The sequence below is a fragment of the Mustela nigripes genome, chromosome 2 (assembly GCF_022355385.1).
Source record: "Mustela nigripes isolate SB6536 chromosome 2, MUSNIG.SB6536, whole genome shotgun sequence".
Taxonomy (NCBI): domain Eukaryota; kingdom Metazoa; phylum Chordata; class Mammalia; order Carnivora; family Mustelidae; genus Mustela; species Mustela nigripes.
The window spans coordinates 7,383,776-7,406,469 of NC_081558.1; positions in this window are offsets into that span (position 1 = coordinate 7,383,776).

A 22,694-nucleotide genomic window follows, 5' to 3' on the forward strand; every position below is an offset into this window, starting at 1 on the left:
CAGGGAGGCTGCTGGGTTGGCTGACTTCATAAAAGGTTTTGAATCCCAGGCTAGAGGACTTAGTCATTATCAAGGGCAGCAGGGAGCCATGGAAGACGTTTGACCAAGAGAGGAGCTGACCAGCCCTGAGGTAGAAGGCCTAGCTGGTTGATGGATGAGAGTGGAGTTGATGGCAGGAGACCCGGGGAGGAGGCTGGAGCTGTGGGGCCACAAGAATAGCACAGCAGCCACTGCCTGAGTTCAGATTCCGCCTCCACCTCCTCCTGGCTGTGTGACCTTGGCCAGTTTGTCACCTCTCTGTGCTTTGGTTTCCTCGTCTTTACCATTACTTCCCTCAGAGAGTAATTATGAGTGCCAGCATACAGTAAATTTTCAGTAAATCCTCACCGGCCTTCCAATGAGGCCTTTTGTCAAAGGCCATGGGAGAGAGCAGAGTTGCTAGAATCTACAGGTCGGAGAAAAAAATCAGGTTAACAAATCCTGCTCAAAGCCCTCCCAACACCTATTGCTCCAATGCCACATCCCTCAAGGCCCTGCACTGTGGCCCCGTCACCTCTCTGATCCTATGGTCCCCCACTCTCCACCTCACTGCAGCCACACTGTCCTCCACAGTTCCCAGAAACTTCTAGCTCTTTCTAGCCTCTGGGCTATTGCATAAGCTGTTCCCTCTGCCCAGAACACTCTTCCCATGATTGCTTACTCTTCATCCCTCCAATCTCTACTCAAGAGACACCTTCTCCAGCCACCCCAGCCAGATGTCCTGGATCCTTTTCTCTCCCTGCAACCTGCTTGTTTCCTTCAGAGAACATGCTATAGAGCATGTGACATGCTGGGTTCTTTACTTACAGCTTTGCTGTCTGTCTCCCATACGGCTAGGAAGAAAGACAATTTAGTCACAGTTACAACTGCAGCAGCCCACTCAGGGCCTGGCACACAGTAGGTGTTCATTTTGCTGAATTAATGATGTTTTGTTTTGTTACATTTTAGAAGAGTTTAGGGGTGCCTGCGTGGCTCAGTGGGTTAAGCCTCTGCCTTCAGCTCAGGTCATGATCTCAGGGTCCTGGGATCAAGCCCCACATCTGGCTCTCCGCTCAGTAGGGAGCCTGCTTCTCCCTCTCTCTCTCTGCCTGCATCTCTACCTACTTGTGATCTCTCTCTCTGTCAAATAAATGAATAAATCTTTTTAAAAGATAAAAGAATTTTTAAAAGAAGAGTATGTAACAGAGACTGGGTGTGACCTGAAAAGCCTAAAATATTTATTACCTTGTCTTTTATGGGAGAAAAAAAAAACTGCCTATCCCTGAATTACTGACTTAGTTTTATCTATGGCTATGAAACAAATTACCGCAAAACTTAGAGGTTTGAAGCAGTAAGTATTATCATTTACAGTTTTGGTGGGTTGGGAATCCACAGGGAGCCACTGAACTGCACGGTTTGGGCTCAGGGGTCTCTCACAAGATTACAGTTAAATGTTAGCTGGGGCTGCTTTCATCTGAAAGCTCGAATGAGGCTGGAGAAGCCCTCTCCAAGGTAGCTCCCCCACATGGCGGGCAAGCTGGTGGGGATTATTAGTGGAGGATCCAATTCCCTACTGTGTGGACCTCTCCAAAGCATTCTTTCATGTCCTTATGATCTGACAGCTGGCTTTCCCTAAAGTGAGCAATTGAAGAGAAAAGGCGAGGAGGAAATCACAGTGCCTTTTAAGAGCTAGACTTAGAAATGACACAGCATCGGGGCGCCTGGGTGGCTCAGTGGGTTAAAGCTTCTGCCTTTGGCTCAGGTCATGATCCTGGGGTCCTGGGATCGAGCCCCACATCGGGCTCTCTGCTCTGCAGGGAGCCTGCTTCCTCCTCTCTCTCTCTCTCTCTGCCTGCCTCTCTGCCTACTTGTGATCTCTGTCTGTCAAATAAACAAATAAAAATCTTTTAAAAAAAAAAAAGAAAGAAAGAAAAATAAATGACACAGCATCATTTCCACAATTCTATTGGTCTCATGAGCCTGCCTGATTCAGTGAGGACAAGGACTATACAGGGCATGACTGTCAGGAGGCAGGGGTCCCTGGAGGCCGTCTTGAAGGCTACCAACCACAGTTTAGTGGCAGAGTTTGGTATCTGAACCCAAGCAATCTCCCTCCAGAGTCTGCATTCAGTACCAAGTACATATGTCTCTCAGTGGCAAAGGGCGGGCACACTTGTAAAACAGACCTCATTTTTTAGATAAGTTTTAAATTTACAGAAACACTGAGAAGAGGGTACAGAGAGAGAGAGTTTCCATAGGGAAACTCTGCAGTTTCGCTATTATCAACATCTTACATTACCAAGATACATTTGCTAGAAGTGGCAAACCAATATATTTTTTAATATTTTATTAATGTACTTGAAAGAGAGAGAGAGAGAGCATGAGAAGGGAGAGGGTCAGAGGGAGAAGCAGACTCCCCACTGAGCAGGGAGCCCAATGCGGGACTTGATCCTGGGACTCCAGGATCATGACCTGAGCTGAAGGCAGTCGCTTAACCTACTGAACCACCCAGGTGCCCCACAAACTAATATTGATACATTTTGTTCCCTGAAATCCACACTTTAGATTTCCTCAGTTTTCACCTAATTGTCCTTTTCCTGTTCCAGGATCTCACCCAGGACGTCATATTATATTTAGTCTGTGACAATTGCCCAGGCTTCTTGTTTTTTCATGTCTCCAACAGTTTCGAGGAATCCTGGCCAGGGATATTGCAGGATGACCTTTTATTGGGATTTATCTGATGTTCTTTCATGATTACACTTGTGGGGTTATAGGTTTAGAAAAGGAATATTGCAGAAGTAAGATGACATCTCCGTATTATACCAAGAATATATAAATCAACATGATTCATGACTACTGATATTGACCTTGATCAACTGACTGAAGTAGTGCCTGTCAAGTCCCCCACTGTAACGTTACTCTCTCTGCTCCCTTTTGCACGGTGCACTCTTCAGAAAGAACTCTCTCTGTACAGTTCATGCCAAGGGGGAGTTATGTTTCCCTTCCTTCGTGGCAGAATAGTTTCATGAATTACTTGGAATTCTTCTGCACAGGACACTAGACTCTTCTCCCGCATTTATTAACCTATTTAATCACTAATCGTATTAATTGGAGTATAGCTCAATATTACTTGACCCTGTTGCTCAAATCATTCTCTTTAGCCAATGGGAGCTCTTTCAGTGGGCTCCTTGTAGGTGTGTACTACTAAATTAGATCCTAGGAGCGCCTGGGTGGCTCAGTGGGTTAAAGCCTCTGCCTTCGACTCAGCTCAAGCCCCACATCGGGCTCTCTGCTCAGCAGGGAGCCTGCCTCCCACCCCCTCTCTGCCTGCCTCTCTGTCTACTTGTGATCTCTGTCAAATAGATAAATAAAACCTTTAAAAAAATAAAAATAAAATAATGAATTAGATCCTAATAGAGTTGGAAGTTTATATTCTCACTGCACCATAAACTGAGGTTTTTCTTTTTTCTCGAGATGAAATTCATGTAACATAAAATTAATCACTTTAAAGTGCACAATTCAGTTGCTCTTAATATATTTAAAATATTAGGCCACCAGCACCTCTCTTGAGTTCCAAAATTGTTTCCTCACTCCAGAAAAACACTCTGTCTCCATTAAGTAATCACTCCCCACTTCCCTTACCTCCCAGCCCTGGTAACCACTTTAATCTGCTTCCTGTCTCTATGGATTTGCCTATTCTGGATATATCATGAAAAGAAATCAGGCAACGGGGGACCCTGGATGGCTCAGTCAGTTGAGCATCCAACTACTGAGTTCAGCTCGGGTTATGATCTCAGTGTCTTGAGACTGAGCCCCAGACAGGCTCCACACTCAGCCCAGAGTCTGCCTGAGATTCTCTCTCCCTCTCCCTTTACCTCTCTCTCCCAGTCCCAGTCGTGCTCTCCCTTTCTCTCAAATAAATAAATAAATAAATAAAATATATTTTTTTATTTTATTTATTTATCAGAGAGAGAGGGGGAGAGAGAGCGAGCACAGGCAGACAGAGAGGCAGGCAGAGGCAGAGGGAGAAGCAGGCTCCCTGCCGAGCAAGGAGCCCAATGTGGGACTCGATCCCAGGACGCTGGGATCATGACCCGAGCCGAAGGCAGCTGCCCAACCAACTGAGCCACCCAGGCGTCCCAATAAAATATTTTTTAAGAATAAAAAGAATCATGGGGCACCTGGGTGGCTCAGTGGGTTAAAGCCTCTGCCTTCGGTTCAGGTCATGATCTCAGGGTCCTGGGTTTGAGCCCCGCATCGGGCTCTCTGCCTGCCTCTCTGCCTACTTGTGTTCTCTGTCAAATAAATAAATAAAATCTTAAAAAAAAAAAAGAATAAAAAGAATCGGGCAATATGTGACTCTTTATCTCTAGCTTCTTTCACTTGGCATATTTTCGAGATCCATCAACGTTGAAGCATGTTCTTTGTTCTTTGTTTCCTTTATGGCTGAACAATATTCCATTGTATGGATACACCATATTTTGTTTATCCATTCATGTGTCCTTAGACATTTGGGTCATTTCCACCTTTTGACTACTGTAAATAAGACTGCTGTGAACATGGGTGTACAAATACCTATTTGAGCCTTCCCTGAACATGTCCTGAGAGAACTGCCACTTGGCCACGGTGTACAATCTATTTAACGTGCTGTCAGATTCGGTTTGCTAGTGTTATTTATCTGCTAACTCTTCTCCTGGTTACCTACCAGCTCCTGGTTGAGGGTTGCCCCAAAGGGCATTAACAGCTGTGCACGCTGAGAATCAAGGCGACGCTGAAGAAGAGAACAGAAAAATGTGTGTGCCTTCTTGAGGGGATTTGCATTGCATGGAAATGTCTCTGGCAGGTCCAGCTGGAATCCAGGGAGACCAAGGAGATGGAAAGCAGGGCACCAGGAGGTTACACATACAGATACAACATAGACACGTTACACATATCTACCCATGTGTGCATGTAAATGCACAATTCTTCTCTCTGAGGCTGCACGATGTTCCAATCCTACTTCTCTATACATTTGTTTCACTCTCCAATCACATCAGTCACACATGAACAAAATAGAAAGTTTTAAAAATTAGTAAAGGTTGGGGCGCCTGGGTGGCTCAGTGGGTTAAGCCTCTGACTTCGGCTCAGGTCATGATCCCAGGGTTCTGGGATCAAGCCCCGCATCGGGCTCTCTCTGCTCAGCAGGGAGCCTGCTTCTCCCCCCTCTCCCTGCCTACCTCTCTGCCTACTTGTGATCTCTGTCAAATAAACAAATAAAATCTTTAAAAAAAAATAGTAAAGGTTATTAGCTTAATCACAGAACCCGACCGACTCTGGCTAATTTAACCAGAAAAGTTTATGAAAAGCTTAAGAGAGGGAGCATCTGGATGGTGAGGTCAGTTAAGTGCCTGACTCTTGGTTCCCACTCAGGTCAGGGGCCTGGGATCCCACCCCATGAGGGGTCCCACTCCACTTGGAGTCTGCTTGAGATTCTCTCTCCCTCTCCTGCTGCCCCTCCCACTTCTGTTCACATGCTCTTTCTCTCTAAAATAAAAATAAATAAGGAGCACTAGGGTGGCTTAGTTGGTTAAGCCTCTGCCTTTGACTCAAGTCATGTCCCAAGGTGCTGGGATGGAGCCCCGAATCCGGCTCCCTGCTCAGTGGGAAGCCTGCTTCTCCCTCTCCCACTCCCCCTGCTTCTGTTCCTTCTCTCGCTGTGTGTCTCTCTCTGTCAAAAAAAATAAAAATAAAAATCGTTAAAAAAAATTCTTTTAAAAGATGAAATATTTTAGAGGCGCCTGGGTGGCTCAGTAGGTTAAGCAGCTGACTCTTGATTTCGGCTCAGGTCATGATCTCAGGTGAGACGGGGCCCTCCCTGGGATCTGGGCTCCGTGCCCAGGTAGAGGCTGCTCAAGATTCTCTCCCTCCCTCTGCCCCTCCCCTGCCACACCCTCCCTCTCTCGCTCCCTCTCTAAAAATAATAATAAAATAAAACAAGATCTTTTAAAAAGAAAAAAAAAAAAAAAACCATTTAGGAGCAGGAGCAGGCAAACCAGGCAGAAGATCCGGGTGGAGGCCAACCCGCACGCCACTGCCCTGCCCAACTGGGAAAGGACAAAGAACAAGAACCCAGCGCCCTCTCGCTGCAGACCTCGCTGCCCAACCTCATCACCTCCTTCATGAAGGCCTTTGACTTCCTTGTGGACGGCTGAGACCCTCAGGAGTTCACGGAGCAGCAGCGCGCACAGAACGAGGGTTCCTCTTCCCGCTGGGGATTCCGCCGCTACCATTGCTGAACGGTAGCAAAAGGCCATCTCGTGCGTGTTTGCGGCAGAGTGGGCAGCAACCATCAAATCGGTCGCGAAATCATCAACAGTATCCACGAGAGGCTGAAAGCCTGTCACCAGAGGGATGGCGACAGCTGCAGGCAGAGCTGTCCCAGGAGCTGGAGCAGTTCCCCTCGCGTGGCCAAGGCCTCCCGGGACCACGATTACCACTTTGCGGCAGAAGCAGCGCATGGTCGCAGAGGGAAAAGCCCCCAGTAAAGCTGCTGATGCCCAAGGCAGCGGCTCCGGCCCTGTGACATCACTACTACCATCACTGAAATAGTTAAAACCTGGACGGAAAACAAAAATGAGAAACAAACAGACAAAAAACGAAAAATAAAACAAACAAGCAAACAAACCAAAAACAAAACTGGGGAGCGATAGACAAAATAACCATACAGTGGAATATTATTGGGCAGTAAAAATAGTAATAATAAGGGACGCCTGGGTGGCTCAGTTGGTTAAGCAGCTGCCTTCCGTCATGATCCCAGCGTCCTGGGATCCAGTCCCACATCGGGCTCCTTGCTCAGCAGGGAGCCTGCTTCTCCCTCTGCCTCTGCCTGCCATTCTGTCTGCCTGTGCTCGCTCTCTCCCCTTCTCTCTCTGATAAATAAATAAAATATTTAAAAAAATAGTAATAATAATAATTTGCTGTCCTGGGGCGCCTGGGTGACTCAGATGTTTAAGTGTCCATCTTTTGCTCAGGTCGTGATCCCAGGGTCCCAGGATCCAGCCCCGCACCGGGCTCCCTGCCCTCGGGGAAGCCTACTTTTCCCTCTCCTTCTACTGTTCCCCCTGCTTGTGTTCTCTCGCTGTCAAAAAAATAAAATCTTAAAACAAACAAACAAAAATCTTGCAGTCCTGACACAGATGAACCTCAAAACAGTGGTGAGTGAAATAAGCCAGACACACAAGCCTTCACACTCTGTATGATTCCATTTATATGAAATGTCTAGAAAAGGCAAATCAATAGAAGTTACTGGTGGCTCGAGGCTGGAGTGAGAATGGGAATTACCCAAACAGACGCAAGGACACTTCCTGGAGAGACAGAAACGTTCTAACCCTGAATTGCAGCGATGGTTTCACGACTGAGAAAAACTATTAAAAAATCATTGAGGAGGGTGCCTGGGTGGCTCAGTGGGTTAAGCCGCTGCCTTCGGCTCAGGTCATGATCTCAGGATCCTGGGATCGAGTCCCACATCGGGCTCTCTGCTCAGCAGGGGGCCTGCTTCCTTTCCTCTCTCTCTGCCTGCCTCTCTGCCTACTTGTGATCTCTCTCTATCAAATAAATAAATAAATAAATAAAATCTTAAAAAAAAAAAAAGAGTTTAAAAAATCATTGAGGAGACATCTAGGTGGCTCAGTTAGTTAAGTCTGACTTCAGCTCAGGTCCTGATTTCAGGGTCCTGGGATTGAGCCCTGAAACGGCTCTCTGCTCAGTGGGGAGTCTGCTTCTCCCCCTCTGCTAACCAACCCCCCCCCGCACTTTCTCTCTCTCTCTCTCAAATAAATAAAATCTCTTTGTTATTGCTGTTGTTTTAAAGAGCTTATTTCTTTATTTCTTTATTTGACAGAGAGAGAGAGAGAGCACAAGTAGGCAGAGTGGCAGGCAGAAGGAGAGAGAGAAGCAGGCTCTCAGCTGAATGCGGAGCCCGACATGGGGCTTGATCCCAGGACCCAGGGATCCTGACCTGAGCCGAATGCAGACACTTAACTGACTGAGCCACCCAGGAGCTCCAAATCAAAATCTTTTTTAAAAAATCATTGAAATGTATACTTGAAAAAGGATGATTTTGTGGGGCACCTGGGTGGCTCAGTGTGTTAAGCCTATGACTTTGGCTCAGGTCATGATCTCAGTGTCCTGGGATCGAGCCCCGCATCGGGCTCTCTGCTCAGTGGGGAGCCTGCTTCCTCCTACTCTCTCTCTCTGCCTGCCTCTCTGCTTACTGGTGATCTCTCTGTGTCAAATGAATAAATAAAATCTTTAAAAAAAAAAAAAAAGGATGATCTTGTGATATGTAAAACTCACCTCAATAAACCAGATTCAAAAACAGTCTTTGGGTACTTAACGAGTTTCCAGGAGAGGGAAAATAAGGCTCCAGGTCTCAAAGACACAGAACCAGTTCTGAAGAAGATACAACCGTCATGGCCATTGGGTTGAACCACAACTAATAGTGGACCCTGATCTATTGCCAGACCCACTGCCCCAGCAGCCTCAGAAAACTGCATCTTGCTACTACTGCCCATCACTGGTTGGCTTCTGTGTGGTTTCTCCTTCCCATCATGGCCTTTGATGCAAAGTCAGGAGCTGGTTCTGGGAGGCAGGAGGAGGTCTGGCAGAAACAGCGCTATGTATCCTTGCTTTCTGATCGCTCTATTAAATGACATGTCCCAGACTCCTGGGCAGGTGGAGTGAGGCCATGGCTGATGGCCATGGACTCCCAGAGTCCTCTCCCATCACATGGGGCCTGGCTGATCGGGTGAGCAGAAGAGATATGCCCCTCCTGATTCAGGCAGTCAAGAGTGGGCATGCTTTCTCTACAGGTACCACTGTCATAAAATCCATGGGTTCGATTAAAAAAAGGGCATTTTAAATTTTTTTTAAGATTTTATTTATTGGGGTGCCTGGGTGGCTCAGTGGGTTAAGTCTCTGCCTTCGGCTCAGGTCATGACCTCAGGGTCCTGGGATCGAGCCCCACATTGGGCTCTCTGCTCATCAGGGAGCCTACTCCCCCCACCCCCACCTGCCTCTCTGCTTACTTGTGATCTCTCTCTGTGTTAAATAAATAAATAAAATCTTTAGAAAAAAAAAAAAGATTTTATTTATTTATTTATTTGAGAGAGAGAAAGCACATGAGCAGGAGGAAGGGGTAGAGACAGAGGGAGAAGCAGGCTACCTGCTGAGCCAGGAGCCAGAGGTGGGGCTCGATTCCAGGACCCTGGGATCATGACCTGTGCTGAAGGCAGACAGGTGCTTAACCAACTGAGCCACCGAGATGCCTTAACAGGCATTTTTTAAAGCAAGGAGGGCTATTATATATTAAAAAACATTTGAGAGGACCATCTACCACATGATATGTGTAGAACTTATTTGGATTCTGGTTTAAATGAATTAACCAAAAATAAGACATTTTGGAAACAAAACACCTTTAGAAAACCTGACTGTTGATTCAGTGTGAGATATTAAAGAATTACTGTTATTTGCTTGTGTGTGATAATGATATTGTGAGCACGCCTTTTTTAAAGTCCTTATCTGTTAGAGAAACATGGGAAATACTGACAGGTAAAATTATAGGATGCCTTGGATTTTCTACTCCCGCCTTTGGGCACCTAGGTGGCTCAGTCGGTTGAGTGTCTGCCTTCAGGTCAGATCATGATCCCAGGTCCTAGGATAGAGCCCCACATGGGGCTCTCTGCTCCACCGGGAACCTGCTTCTCCCTCTCCCTCCGCCTGCTGCTCCCCCTTCTTGTTCTCTTACTCCCTCACTCTGTCAAATAAATAAATAAAATCTTTTTTTTAAATGCATCCCACTTTTTAAAAAAGATTTTATTTACTTATTTGACAGACAGCGATCATAAGTAGGCAGAGAAGTAGGCAGAGAGAGGGAAGAGGAAGCAGGCTCCCTGAGGAGCAGAGCGCCTGATGTGGGGCTCAATCCCAAGACCCTGAGATCATGACCTGAGCTGAAGGCAGAAGCTTCGACCTACTGAGCCACCTAGGCAGCCCATAAATAAAAACTTAAGAAAAAAAAATAATAAGGGGCGCCTGGTTGGTTCAGCGGGTTAAAGCCTCTGTCTTTTGCTCAGGTCATGAGCCCCGGGTTCTGGGATCGAGCCCCGCATCCGGCTCTCTGCTCAGCGGGAAGGCTGCTTCCTCCTCTCTCTCTGCCTGCCGCTCTGCCTACTTGTATCTCTGTTTGTCAAATAAATAAATAAAATCTTTAAAAATAATAATAATAATAAAATAAAATATTCCTGCCTAGAGGTTCTGGTTCTCATCAAGATAGAAAAAGCTCCTTCCATCCTGTCTCTCCCAGGAGTGCCAGAGCAGTTCTCGGAAGACTCTGAAAAGTAAATGGATTAAGAGAATATAAACACAAGCCACGAATGGGAGAAAATATTTGCAAAGCACAAATCCAATAAAGGATTTGTATCCAAAATACACAAAAAAATCAAAGAATTCTAAAAATCCAATTAGGGAAAAACAACCAGATTTGAAAATCAGCAAAAGAGCTGAAAAGTCACCACATAAGGTATATAAACAGTCAACAATCATATGAAAATATGCCCAACGTATACATCATAAGGAAATTGCAAACTAAAACAATACTGAGCTACTACCACATACCTATTCAAACAGCCAAAATCCGAAACACCGACACTATCAGCGTATCTGTGTGGTTCAGTCGTTAGAACGTGCAACTCTTGATCTTGGGGTTATAAATTCAGGCTCCAAGTTGGGTGCAGAGATTACTTAAAAAAGTAAAACCATTAAAAAAAAAAAGAGCTTGTTGAGATATTCTATACATACATACATACATACATAAAATATTTTATTTATTTATTTATTTATTTTTAAATCATAAAATATTTTTTAAAGGGGCACCCGGGGGGGGCGTCTGGGGGGCTCAGTGGGTTAAAGCCTCGGCCTTCAGCTCAGGTCATGATCTCAGGGTCTTGGGATCGAGCCCTGCATCGGGCTCTCTGCTAAGCGGGGAGCCTGCTTCCTCCTCTCTCTCTGCCTGCCTCTCTGCCTACTTGTGATCTCTGTCTGTCAAATAAATAAATAAAATCTTTAAGAAAAAAAGGGGGGGGCACCTGGGTGGCTGTCAGTTAAGCATCTGCCTTCAGCTCAGGTCGTGATACCCGTGTCCTAGGATCAAACCCTGCATCGGGCTCCAGCTCAGCAGAGCAGGGCTTAAACACACACACACACACATGCACACACACACACACAGTATGAAATTCTGGCAAGGCTGTGGCACAACAGAAACATTCATTCATTGGGAATTGGGAATTCAAGATGCTATAACCACTTTGGAAGACAGTTTGGCAGTTTCCTACAGAGCTAAACATAGTCTTACCGTACAATCTAGCAATTGCGCTCATAAGTATTTCCCAAGTAAGCTGAAAAATTATGTCCACCTGCACACAAATGTTTATTGTATATCCTTTTTTTTTTTTTTTTTAGGATTTATTTATTTGAGAGAGAAAGAGAACATGAGTGGAGGGAGGGACAGAGGGGGAGAAGCAGACTCCCTGCAGAGTGTGGAGCCCAGTGAGGGGCTGGGCTCAATCTCATCACCCTGAGATCAACACCTGAGCTGATGTCAAAAGTTGGCTGCTTGGGCGCCTGGGTGGCTCAGGGGGTTAAACCCTCTGCCTTCGGCTGGGGTCCTGGTCCTGGGATCGAGCCCCGCATTGGGCTCTCTGCTCAGCGGGGAGCCTGCTTCCTCCTCTCTCTCTGCCTGCCTCTCTGCCTACTTGTGATCTCTTTCTCTCTGTCAAAAAAATAAATGAAATCTTAAAAAAAAGAAAAAAAAGGGGGCTGCTTAACAAACTGAGCCACCCGGGCACCCCAAGTCTTTTTTTTTTTTTTTTAAGTAAATGGTAGCAGTCTGATTGAGGAAGGAAACCGTAACTCAAACTGTCACCAAACCAACAAGGACTTTGTCATTATTTTTCCTCTGGTATTTCCAAGCCTAGACTTAAAGGCAGCCCAAAACTCAGAACCACTCACTAGGTGAAAACAAAAAGAACTCTTAAAAAACAAAATAAAAACAAACAAACAAAAAACTCTGGTCTGAAGAGCAGGAAGGGAAGAGCTATGGGTCATAGAGAGATCGCACGGGACAGATCCAAATAGCACCGCGACGTCCTAGAAAACTGAACTGATACAGAACCATATCCTGGAGAAAGTGGGTTGTGACTTGCAACCCAAACTGAGTTGATTGCCTGGCTTCCTGCCAAAACAAAGCAGCATTCTCCTTAGGATCTGAAGGAAACCCAGGGTGCTGGGGTGGCTCAGTCGGTTGAGCATCTGCCTTTGGCGGGGGTCATGATCTCAGGGTCCTGGGGTCAAGCCCTGCATCAAGCTCCCTGCTACAGTCTGCTTTTCTTTTCTTTTTTTTTTTTTTAAAGATTTTATTTATTTATTTGACAGAGAGAAATTACAAGTACACTGAGAGGCAGGCAGAGAGAGAGAAGGAAGCAGGCTCCCTGCTGAGCAAAGAGCCCGATGCGGGACTTGATCCCAGGACCCTGAGATCATGACCTGAGCCGAAGGCAGCGGCTTAACCCACTGAGCCACCCAGGCGCCCTACAGTCTGCTTTTCTGCCCCTCCTCTAGCTCATACGCTCTCACTCTCACTCTCTCTCTCAAACAAATAAACTCTTTTTAAAAAATAAAATAAGAAAAATAAAAAATAAACAAAACCCAGGATATCACAATTGAACATTGTGTTATATAGAATATTCAAATTTTCACGAATACAATCCAGAATTACTCAATGTATGAAGAAGTAGGATATTCCCAGACACTCACAAAGGAAGGAAAATCATCATATACCAGCCCTAACATAAAGCAAATGTTAGAATCATCAAATATTTAATTTTTAAAAATTTTATTTATTGGGGCACCTCAGTGGCTCAGTGGGTTAAGCCTCTGCCTTCGGCTCAGGTCATGACCTCAGGGTCCTGGGATCAAGCCCTGCATCGGGCTCTCTGCTCGGGAGGGAGCCTGCTTCCCCATCTTCTCTCTCTGCCTGCTGCTCTGCCTACTTGTGATCTCTGTCAAATAAATAAATAAAATCTTTTTTAAATTTTTTTGAAACGATTTTATTTATATATTTGGCAGAGAGAGTGAGCATGAGCAGGGGGAGAGGCAGGGAGAGAGAAAGAGAGACAAACAGAACCTGACGCAGGGCTGATCCCAGGACTCTGAGATCATGCCACTTAATGGACTAAGCCACGCAGCGCCCCATCAACTATAAACCAGGTATTGTAACTATGCCCAAGAAGTAAGAGCAAACACTTTTGAACTAATGGGAACAAAGAAAACCTCAGTAGAAAAATAAAGTTGTTTAGAAAAAGAACCACAGGGCGCCTGGGTGGCTCAGTGGATTAAGCCGCTGCCTTCGGCTCAGGTCATGATCTCAGGGTCTTGGGATCGAGTCCCGCATCGGGCTCTCTGCTCAGCAGGGAGCCTGCTTCCCTTCCTCTCTCTGCCTGCCTCTCCGTCTACTTGTGATTTCTCTCTGTCAAATAAATAAATAAAATCTTTAAAAAAAAAAAAAAAAAAAAAAAAAAAGAAAAAGAACCACACATGGGAAACCTGCCTTGGCTCATGTTGTGGTCCTGAGTCCACTCCCTTCTCAGAGGGGTATCAACTTCTCCCTCTCCTTCCGCCCCCCAGCCCTCCCTGCTCATGCTTTCTTTCACCCTCTCCCTCTCTCAAATAAGTAAATAAAATCTTAAAAAAAAAAAAAAAGAAAGAAAGAAAGAACCACATGGACGTTTGGGAACTGAAATATACAATAACCAAAATTAATAGTTCACTGGATGAGCTAAGTAGCAGAATGGAGATCGAAAAGGAAAGAGGCAGTGAACTTGAGGAGAGAGCAAGAGAAATTATCCGATCTCTATGCCGGCGCTGTAGCATACTAGGAAGAGGTCCAATGCTCGTCTCATCAGAATCCCAGAGAAAGAGAAGAATCGTAGTACAGAAAAAGATATTTGAAGAAGTGCTGGTGGAAAACTCCCCCAGGGGACAAAAGATAGAAGCCTGCTTCAGGACAGAGATTTTTGTCTGTTTTCCTCATGAGCAGAGCAACACTTGGCACTCAGCATCTGTTGGATAGCTAAGACCCGGTGAGGTGCGGGAGCATCTCCAGCAGATCCGGAGTGGGCACCGGAAAGTTGCCTTTTAACGAGTGAGGCTCTGGTGTTCTGGGAGGTTCGAGAACCAATTCAGCTCTTCCCCCTTCTCCCACCCAATTCCGTGCCTGTAGCTTCTAGCATCCCACATACCACCTCCTTCTGGAACACCAGCCAGACGCTCCCTCCTCTGCCTGCCTGGATATACATATGGAACATTATGGTTCTTTCCTGAAGACCCGAGGGACCCTTTGAAGCCAGAGCGGGTATCTCCAGTGTGTCTCATTCTCTCGTTTTTTGTTTTTTGTTTTTTTAAGATTTTATTTATTTATTTGTCAGAGAGAGAGCGAGCGAGAGCGAGCACAGGCAGACAGAGTGGAAGGCAGAGTCAGAGGGAGAAGCAGGCTCCCTGCGGAGCAAGGAGCCCGATGTGGGACTCGATCCCAGGACGCTGGGATCATGACCTGAGCCGAAGGCAGCTGCTTAACCAACTGAGCCACCCAGGCGTCCCTCATTCTCTCGTTTAACGCTACATTAGGCACAAGTGCTGTTTCCCCATTTCGTGGATGAGCAAAGAAAGGGCTTCAGGAGGTTCAACCATGGGTTTGGGGTCCCCCATGGATAAGCGGCAGAGAGAGACCACATTCTGGTCTGAGACCACATCATGTGGCAAGAGTCAAAACAGGGGCGCCTGGGTGACTCAGTGGGTTAAGCCTCTGCCTTCGGCCCAGATCATGATCTCAGGTTCCTGGGATCCAGCCCCGTGTTTGGCTCCCTCTCTCTGCCTGCCTCTCTGCCAACTTGTGATCTCTTTCAAATAAAGAAATAAAATCTTTAAAAAAAAAAAAAAGTCAAAGCAAACACTGAACACCTGTTACGGGCAGGCTCTGGTCTAAGCACTGCTCACCCATGAACGCCTTTTCTTCTCCCGGCAACTCTTTGAGATGGGGACTGTTTTCTTCCCATTTTGTAAGTGAGAGGACAGAAGTGCTAAGTGTACTTTCCCAGAGTCCCTGATAACAAAGTTCCTCTTTTGATCCCAAGCCCTATTGGTTCAGAAATCTGGACATATATATTTTTTTTTTTAAAGATTTTATTTATTTATTTGACAGAGAGAGAGATTACAGGTAGGTAGAGAGGCTGGCAGAGAGAGAGAGAGAGAGAGAGAGAGAGAAGCAGGCTCCCCGCCGAGCAGAGAGCCCGATGCGGGACTCGATCCCAGGACCCCGAGATCATGACCTGAGCCGAAGGCAGCGGCTTAAACCACTGAGCCACCCAGGCGCCCCTGGACATATATTTTTTAAATTCTTGTTTTTCTTTGAATGTCACCACGATAAAGTCAGGTAGAAGAATAAGTCATTCTTGGGACACCTGGGTGGCCCAGTTGGTTAAGCATCTGCCTTTGGCTCAGGTCATGATCCTAGGGGTCCTAGAAGCAAGTCCTACATAGGGCTCCCTGGACAGAGGGAGTCTGCTTCCTCCTCTGCCCCTTCCCCCACCCATGTGCATTCTCTCTGTCTCTCTCTCACTCTCTCTCCCTCTCGCTTTCTCCAATAAATAAACTTCTAAAAATCTTAAAAAAAAAAAAAAAAGAGGTAGTTCAAAGGACAAAGATCTCAAGGGGCATCTGGGCTGATCTCAGGGCTGTGAGTTGAAACCCTGCCTTGGGCTTCATGCTGGAAGCAGAGCTTATTTAAAAAGTAAAATAAGGGGGGCGCCTGGGTGGCTCAGTGGGTTAAAGCCTCTGCCTTCGGCTCAGGTCATGATCCCAGGGTCCTGGGATCGAGCCCCGCGTTGGGCTCTCTGTTCATCAAGGAGTCTGCTTCCCCCTCTCTCTCTGCCTGCCTCTCTGCCTACTTGTGCTCTCTGTCTGTCAAATAAATAAATAAAATCTTAAAAAAAAAAAAAAGTAAAATAAAGGACGCCTGGATGGCTCAGTTGGTTAAGCCACTGCCTTCGGCTCAGGTCATGATCCCAGCGTGCTGGGATCGAGTCCCACATCGGGCTCCTTGCTCAGCGGGAGCCTGCTCCGTCTGCCTCTGCCTGCCACTCTGTTTGCCTGTGCTCACTCTGACAAATACATAAATAAAATCATAAAAAATAAAAATAAATTTTAAAAAAGTAGAATAGAGTAGAATAGAATAAGCAGAGGACAAAGCTCTGGAAAAAAATATCCATCATATTTAATGGGGGTTTATCCCAGGGCAATAAGGAGTTACTGTCCCTTCGAGTATTATTATTATTTTGAATGCTACATGAGGACACCCTAGCAAAGAGATTCCCCAAAAAGCTGACGTATAGAAAAGAAAATGTGACGCCCTCCCCCCATCCCGAGCCCGCACCCGCTTCCCCTCTCCACGAACCAGAACTATCTCCAGTTTGCTTTCTCGTACCCTGTCCTCGTTTCCCGCATGTTTGTGGACACGCCAGTGGTCTCGGACAAAACCACAACTTAAGGTTTTGTTTTCCTATGTGTACAGACTTCCTCTTTCTAAACCAAACATTTCTTAACGTTTAACTTTTTTTCCTTTTTGGTACAAGCACACTATACTTTTGTAATCAGAAAGAAGAAAAGGCAGAGTCCTGCTCCGGGGCAGAGAGTCATCCACCATCTTCGAAATTTCCAAATGTAAAAATATCGAAATTTCAAACTGTAAAGAGGTGAGGTCACGTGGGGTGGTCCAGAGGCTCGGGATCTGGTGCAGGTACCTCACACGCACTTTCCTGATACTTTGTCTGTGAGCTTTCTGGAACATAGGGTTAATGATTAACGGCGTGTTTCTGCCGCCAGAACACAGGCCACCCTGCCCAGGACTGGAGCAGAGGACTGTCCTCCCACAGGGCCACACATTAGGAAAAGCAATATAAACCAAGGGGATATGATGATAGAAACAGCTACATGCTCCTTGGAAGGCTACTGTTTGCTTTGTATCCTGTAAGTCAGCACAATCCCATAAAATTATAAGACAAACTACATATGAAATTTTACATTTTCTAGTCGTCGCATGAATGGGGCAAAAAGAAACTGGTGAGACGCGCCTGGGTGGCTCAGGGGGTTAAGCATCTGATTTCCACTCAGGTCAGGATCTCAGGGGCCGGGGATCAAGCCCAGCACCTAGCTCTGCGCTCGGTGGGGCGTCCGCTTCTCCCTTTCCCTCTGCCTCTCCCTCTGCCTCCCTGTGCTCTCCCTCTCTCTCTGTGTCTCAAATTAAAAAAAGAAACCAGTGAAATTAATTATGATAATTTTATTTAGCCCAGTATATCCAAAATATTATCATTTTGACATGCAATAACATAAAAAAGCCAGTGATGTGTTACCTAAATTTTCAAAATCCGGGAGCGTTTGACACTGACAGCACATCTGAATTAGGACCTGTCACATTTCAAGAGCTCTAATGCCACATGTGGCCAGTGGCTGGCTTCCCCGTCAGACAGTACAGGTCGACGTGGCTTATCTCTATGAACTCATGGAAATGGCACAACTCTGTTCCCATTTCAGAGATGGGAAAACTGAGGCCCAGGAAGTTTAAGCAAGAGTTAGCAACTGACTCAAACCCAATGACCTTGCTTATAAGCGGGGTGCCCTGCGTACTTCGCTTAATCACTCTGAAACTCAGATTCATCATCTGAAAAAGCGACAGTGACACGGAAGCCAGAAGGCAGAGGAATGAATGAATGACCCCAAAGCCCCGAGGACACCCCACACAGGGAGCCCTGGATACACTCCAGGTATTGTAGCCGCTGTAATTTTTCCACTTACTGAATTTATTTAAGCAAAGCCCCAAACATGTTACCCAACCTTTGCACATAATGCATTCCTGGAAATGTGTTTGAAGCCGATTTCGCAAAACTCAAACAATAGATTTCTGTGCCGTGAAGAACATTCCGTTTACTAAGGACTAGGCCAAGTATGAAACCCCAAGCTACTTTTCATCTCTTAGGTGTCATGCTCCAAGACATATTTCCAGGATTTCATACCTATTATTTTTAGAAGTAATTGGGTTTATCTTACTATGTATTTTTTTGGTCCCACTGACAAAAGTGATGGGTGCTTGTTGCAACAAAAAATTCAGTAGTTAGGGGCGATTGGGTGGCTCAGTGGGTTAAAGCCTCTGCCTTCAGCTCAGGTCATGATCCCAGGGTCCTGGCATCGAGCCCCACATGGGGTTCTCTGCTCAGCGGGGAGCCTGTTTCCCTTCCTGTCTCTTTGTCTGCCTCTCTGCCTACTTGTGATCTGTCTGTCAAATAAATAAATAAAATCTTTAAAAAAAAAAATCCAATTGTTAGAGAAATATGCAGTGCAGAAAGTAAAGGTAGGATGGAGATCCCAGGCAGAAACACACACAAATGGCTGGTGTGTGTGCCCAAGGAGGGGCCATCCCGCCAAGAAGTCAAAGCATCAGAATCCAGAACATGAAAGAAATTGATGAGGGAGCAGGAGGCTGGCTGAGGACAAAGCAAAAGCTGGCGCCTTGCACCCCCTCTTCACCTGCTCCCCTCCATATGTGTGGCATTCCTCAGGCACCCATGACTGCCATAAAACGATAAATGGTTAACTTGCAGGGATCGCAATCCTGCAGAACAGGAATCTCCCTTGCTCTACAAGATGTCCTAGAGACCTAAACAGGGAGGTTACCTTATCAATAGCACAAATTTCCAGAGGCAAATAACTTGGTTCCTGAAGCCCTAATGTCCCCCTCCCACCATAAACTGGAGGAGATTGGGGTAGAAAGGAATGTAGATGATGGCCGGATCATAATGCCCCACCAAGAATCCCCCATTATCTTGATGTTAGTGCCTGACCTAAAGACGACATTGATCAAGCCATAATGGCAAAGACTCCCCCCCGGCACCTTGTAGACCCTCCCTAGCATGTGAGAACTCTGTCGAAATCCCCCATTCCTTCACCACCTCCCCCCCAACCGTGGGGTATATAACATGCCCACCTTCACAACCCGGGGCAGCCGCATCTCCGCCTGCCCACGGGCCCTGTCCCCGTGCTCTAATAAATCACCTTTTGCACCAACGACGTCTTAAGAATTCTTTCTTTAGTCGTCGGCTCCGAACCTCCTCACCCCACCGAACCTGACTTAGGTTCTGGGACTTCATCAAAATGGTTCAAATACCATGCAGACTGCTTTCGTAGGTTTTGCCAAGTTGCCCTCCCCAACCGTTCTACCAAGAGATGCCCTCACTGTTTGGAGATTTCCTGCTTCCCCAAACCTCCAACTCTGGGCATTCCCAAGTTTTCTTCATTTGGTTAAATTCAGGGGAAATTGACTAAACTATGAGAGGCACACACATGCTGCGATTGTGTCCACTGCCTCCACAATTAAACCCGTCACTCAGCTTAAGCCTCCAAGGATCCGGCTAAAAGATTGGCTTCTTTCGACCTGAGCTTCCCTTCCCTCCACTTGCCCCCACCACCAGTGGCCTTTAGCTTCCTGTGATGGACCAAACTGCTTCTCACCTCAAGTGCACAGGCTGGGCCTCTTCGACTAGGAAACTCTAATTCTTTCTTTCAGAGAGACCTAGAGTAAGTTCCCAAACCTGTTTTCCTATTTGTAATAACCTCACCACCTTTGTGGGTTGCTATGAGGATCATACGAAATACAGAGTTTCGACCACTTGGTGCAGTGTTTCACAGTGTTAGGATTTCAGCTCGAGGGTCACCTCCTCCAGGAAGCCCTCCTTGGCCACCCTGCCCAGGTCAGGATTCCCACGTGTTATCCTTTTTCACAGACTCCTCAATGACTTTTTGGGGGTATATATCATACATTCAATGTGAGAAACAAAGGCAGAAGAAAAATAATTAAATGTCCTTACTACCCACAACCCATTAACAAGTCCTTGAAACAGGCAAAGTGACCTTCCTCTCGGGACTCAACTGCCTCTTTGTTGAACTTTGCTAAGGGCAAAAGGCAATCTTAGCCCACCCCCCCCAACCCCCATCCTGTAAGCCTACTTTAATAAAAATTCTTTTGAGAGCTTCTTCCTTTATCTCTAAACCCCCCAAGATAGTACATGTTGGCAATCATCGCCCAAGCATATGGCGCACCGACAGATATCTGAGGAGTCTCATGACCAGGGTTTTATTATGCAGTAATAAATGACCTTCTCCCAGCAACAGCTAGCCCCCTCAAGGTCCAGGAAACCTTGCTTCCAAAATTCTTTAGAGACTTATGCTATCACCAAACCCCTCCCAACTTGAACGTGGATAATGGGCCACTCCTCCTGACCCCAGTACAGCTCCTTCTGCCCACGGGTCCTGTCCTCGTGCTTGAATAAAACCACCTTTTTGCACCAAAGACGTATCAAGAATTCTTTCTTAGCCCTCGGCTTCAAATCCTAGCGTTCTTTCCTACATCGAATATAATAATTACTTGTGATATCATCTGCTTTGTGCTTCTCTTTACCATTAAGACCATGAGCGCGAGAAGGGCAGAAATGGTACCCAGCTCCACACCCGCCGCCAAAGGATGCACTTGACGCCTGTCCATCAAATTAACGGATGTGATGACGGAGCAGAAGCCTGGCTGAGGACCAAGCACAAGCTGACACTCGCAACCCCCCCTCCCCCATATGTGTGACCTTCCTCCAGGAAACTTCCAACTTACTTAATGCTTTGCTAGAGGGGAAAACGTACTTAGCTTGATAATAGGAAGGCCTCCCTGAGCCTGAGGATCTTCTTTAGCATATGAAGGACCTTTTGGACACCTCCCTTTGTCCTGAACTCCCCCAGCAGCTTGGTATAGAATCAATTCCTCCTCACAAACCCCCTGCCACCCTTTCTGCCCACAGGTCCTGTACCCGTGGTTAATAAAACTGCCATTTTCACCAGATGTTTCAAGAATTCTTTCTTGGACATCGGCTCTGGACTTCACCCCCTCCCCCAAACCTCACCTACATCCCAAAACCACATCAAATGGATAGATCAGTAAGGGTTCAGTCTTTGACTCAACTAACCAACATGTCAGAGGCTATACTTCTTTTTTCAAGATTTATTTTTTCGGTGGGGGAAGGGCAGAGGGAGAAGATGAGGGAGCATGTCAAGCAGATACTCCACTGGGCGCGCAGCCCACCTTGGGGCTCGATCTTGCAATCCTGAGACCAGGACTGGAGCCGCAGTCAGGACTGGGATGCTTAACCCACTGAGCCACCTCGACGCCCTGGGACTAGTTCTTATCGCTGTTATCAGCACATCTCTTTTCTCCCTAGCCACACCTTTCCATAAAGACAAAAGATAAAATGCAGTAATACTCCAACCGACTACCGGCGCACCTACGAGCCACACTCCACTAGGCCAAGATGGCCGCAAAGTCGGAAAACTGTTGGTGGGTAGGCAGCGCCCCCATGTGATCGGTGGAAATGCTTGCTTCTCTGTCCGTCCACTGTGGCCAAAATGCAATACTCGGCTTCTATCTTCTGTTTGTCCTTCCGAATCCACTGCTCTGAGAGGCTGACCGCGGGGCTGGCTCCCTGGCTCTCCCTGCCGTCTGGTGCAGCCAGTGAGAGGCTCCAGCAGGAGATGGGAAGATGGGAGCCGGCAGAAGGAGGGGTCTTGCTTCTCCTCTCCCTGAACACAAGCCAGATTTGGTGACTTGATTTTAACATACAAAAGGTCATGGTGGAAGTGATGCTGTGTGACTTCCAACACTAGTTATAAAAGATGCAACTCCCACCTGGCCTTTCTTCTCTTGTTGGATCCCCTGCTCTAGGGAGGCCAACTGCCAAGCTGGGGGGCAGGATGTACGCTCAAGCACCCAAGGAGGGAGGAATTGAGCTGTCCCCCCACCAACAGCAACCACCTGCCCATCACACTGAATGAGCCATCTTGGAAGAGGACCCTCCCGACCCAGTCAAACATTCAGGTGACTGCAGCTCCCGCCAACATGGTGATCATTATTTGCGAGAGACCCTGAGCCAGAAAGTCCAGCAGAACCATTTCTAGATTCCTGATGCACAAAAACTCTATGAGACTGTTCAATGCTCAGTGCCCAGAACAGTGCCTAGCACAGAGTAAGAGCTTGATATGATGGCCGTTATTATGAGAATCTAGCAGATCTGGGGGCACCTGGGTGGCTCAGTCAGTTAGGTGTCCAACTCTTGGTTTCCTCTCGGGACATGATCTCAGGGTTGTGAGATCGAGCCCTGCGTTGGGCTCATATTGGACACGGAACTTGCTTAAGAGTCTTTCCCCACTTCCCTGTGCACCCCCCCCCGCCCCTCCCAGGCGTGCTCCACAGGTGCAAGCTCTCTCTCTCACTCTTTGTCTCTCTCTCCATCTCTTTAAAAAAAAAGGATCTAGCAGACCTGGTTCATGTTAGAGCTGGATCGGTCTCCCACCTGTTCCCTGCCTGCTTGTCACCCACCCTGGCTACAGCCTCCTTCTCCACTGGATAAGTAGTAATTACATACTATATATTATATATCCTGTATCTTTAGAACAAGAGATTCCCCTCCACACCTCCCCCCTTCCTTCAGGATAAAATCCCA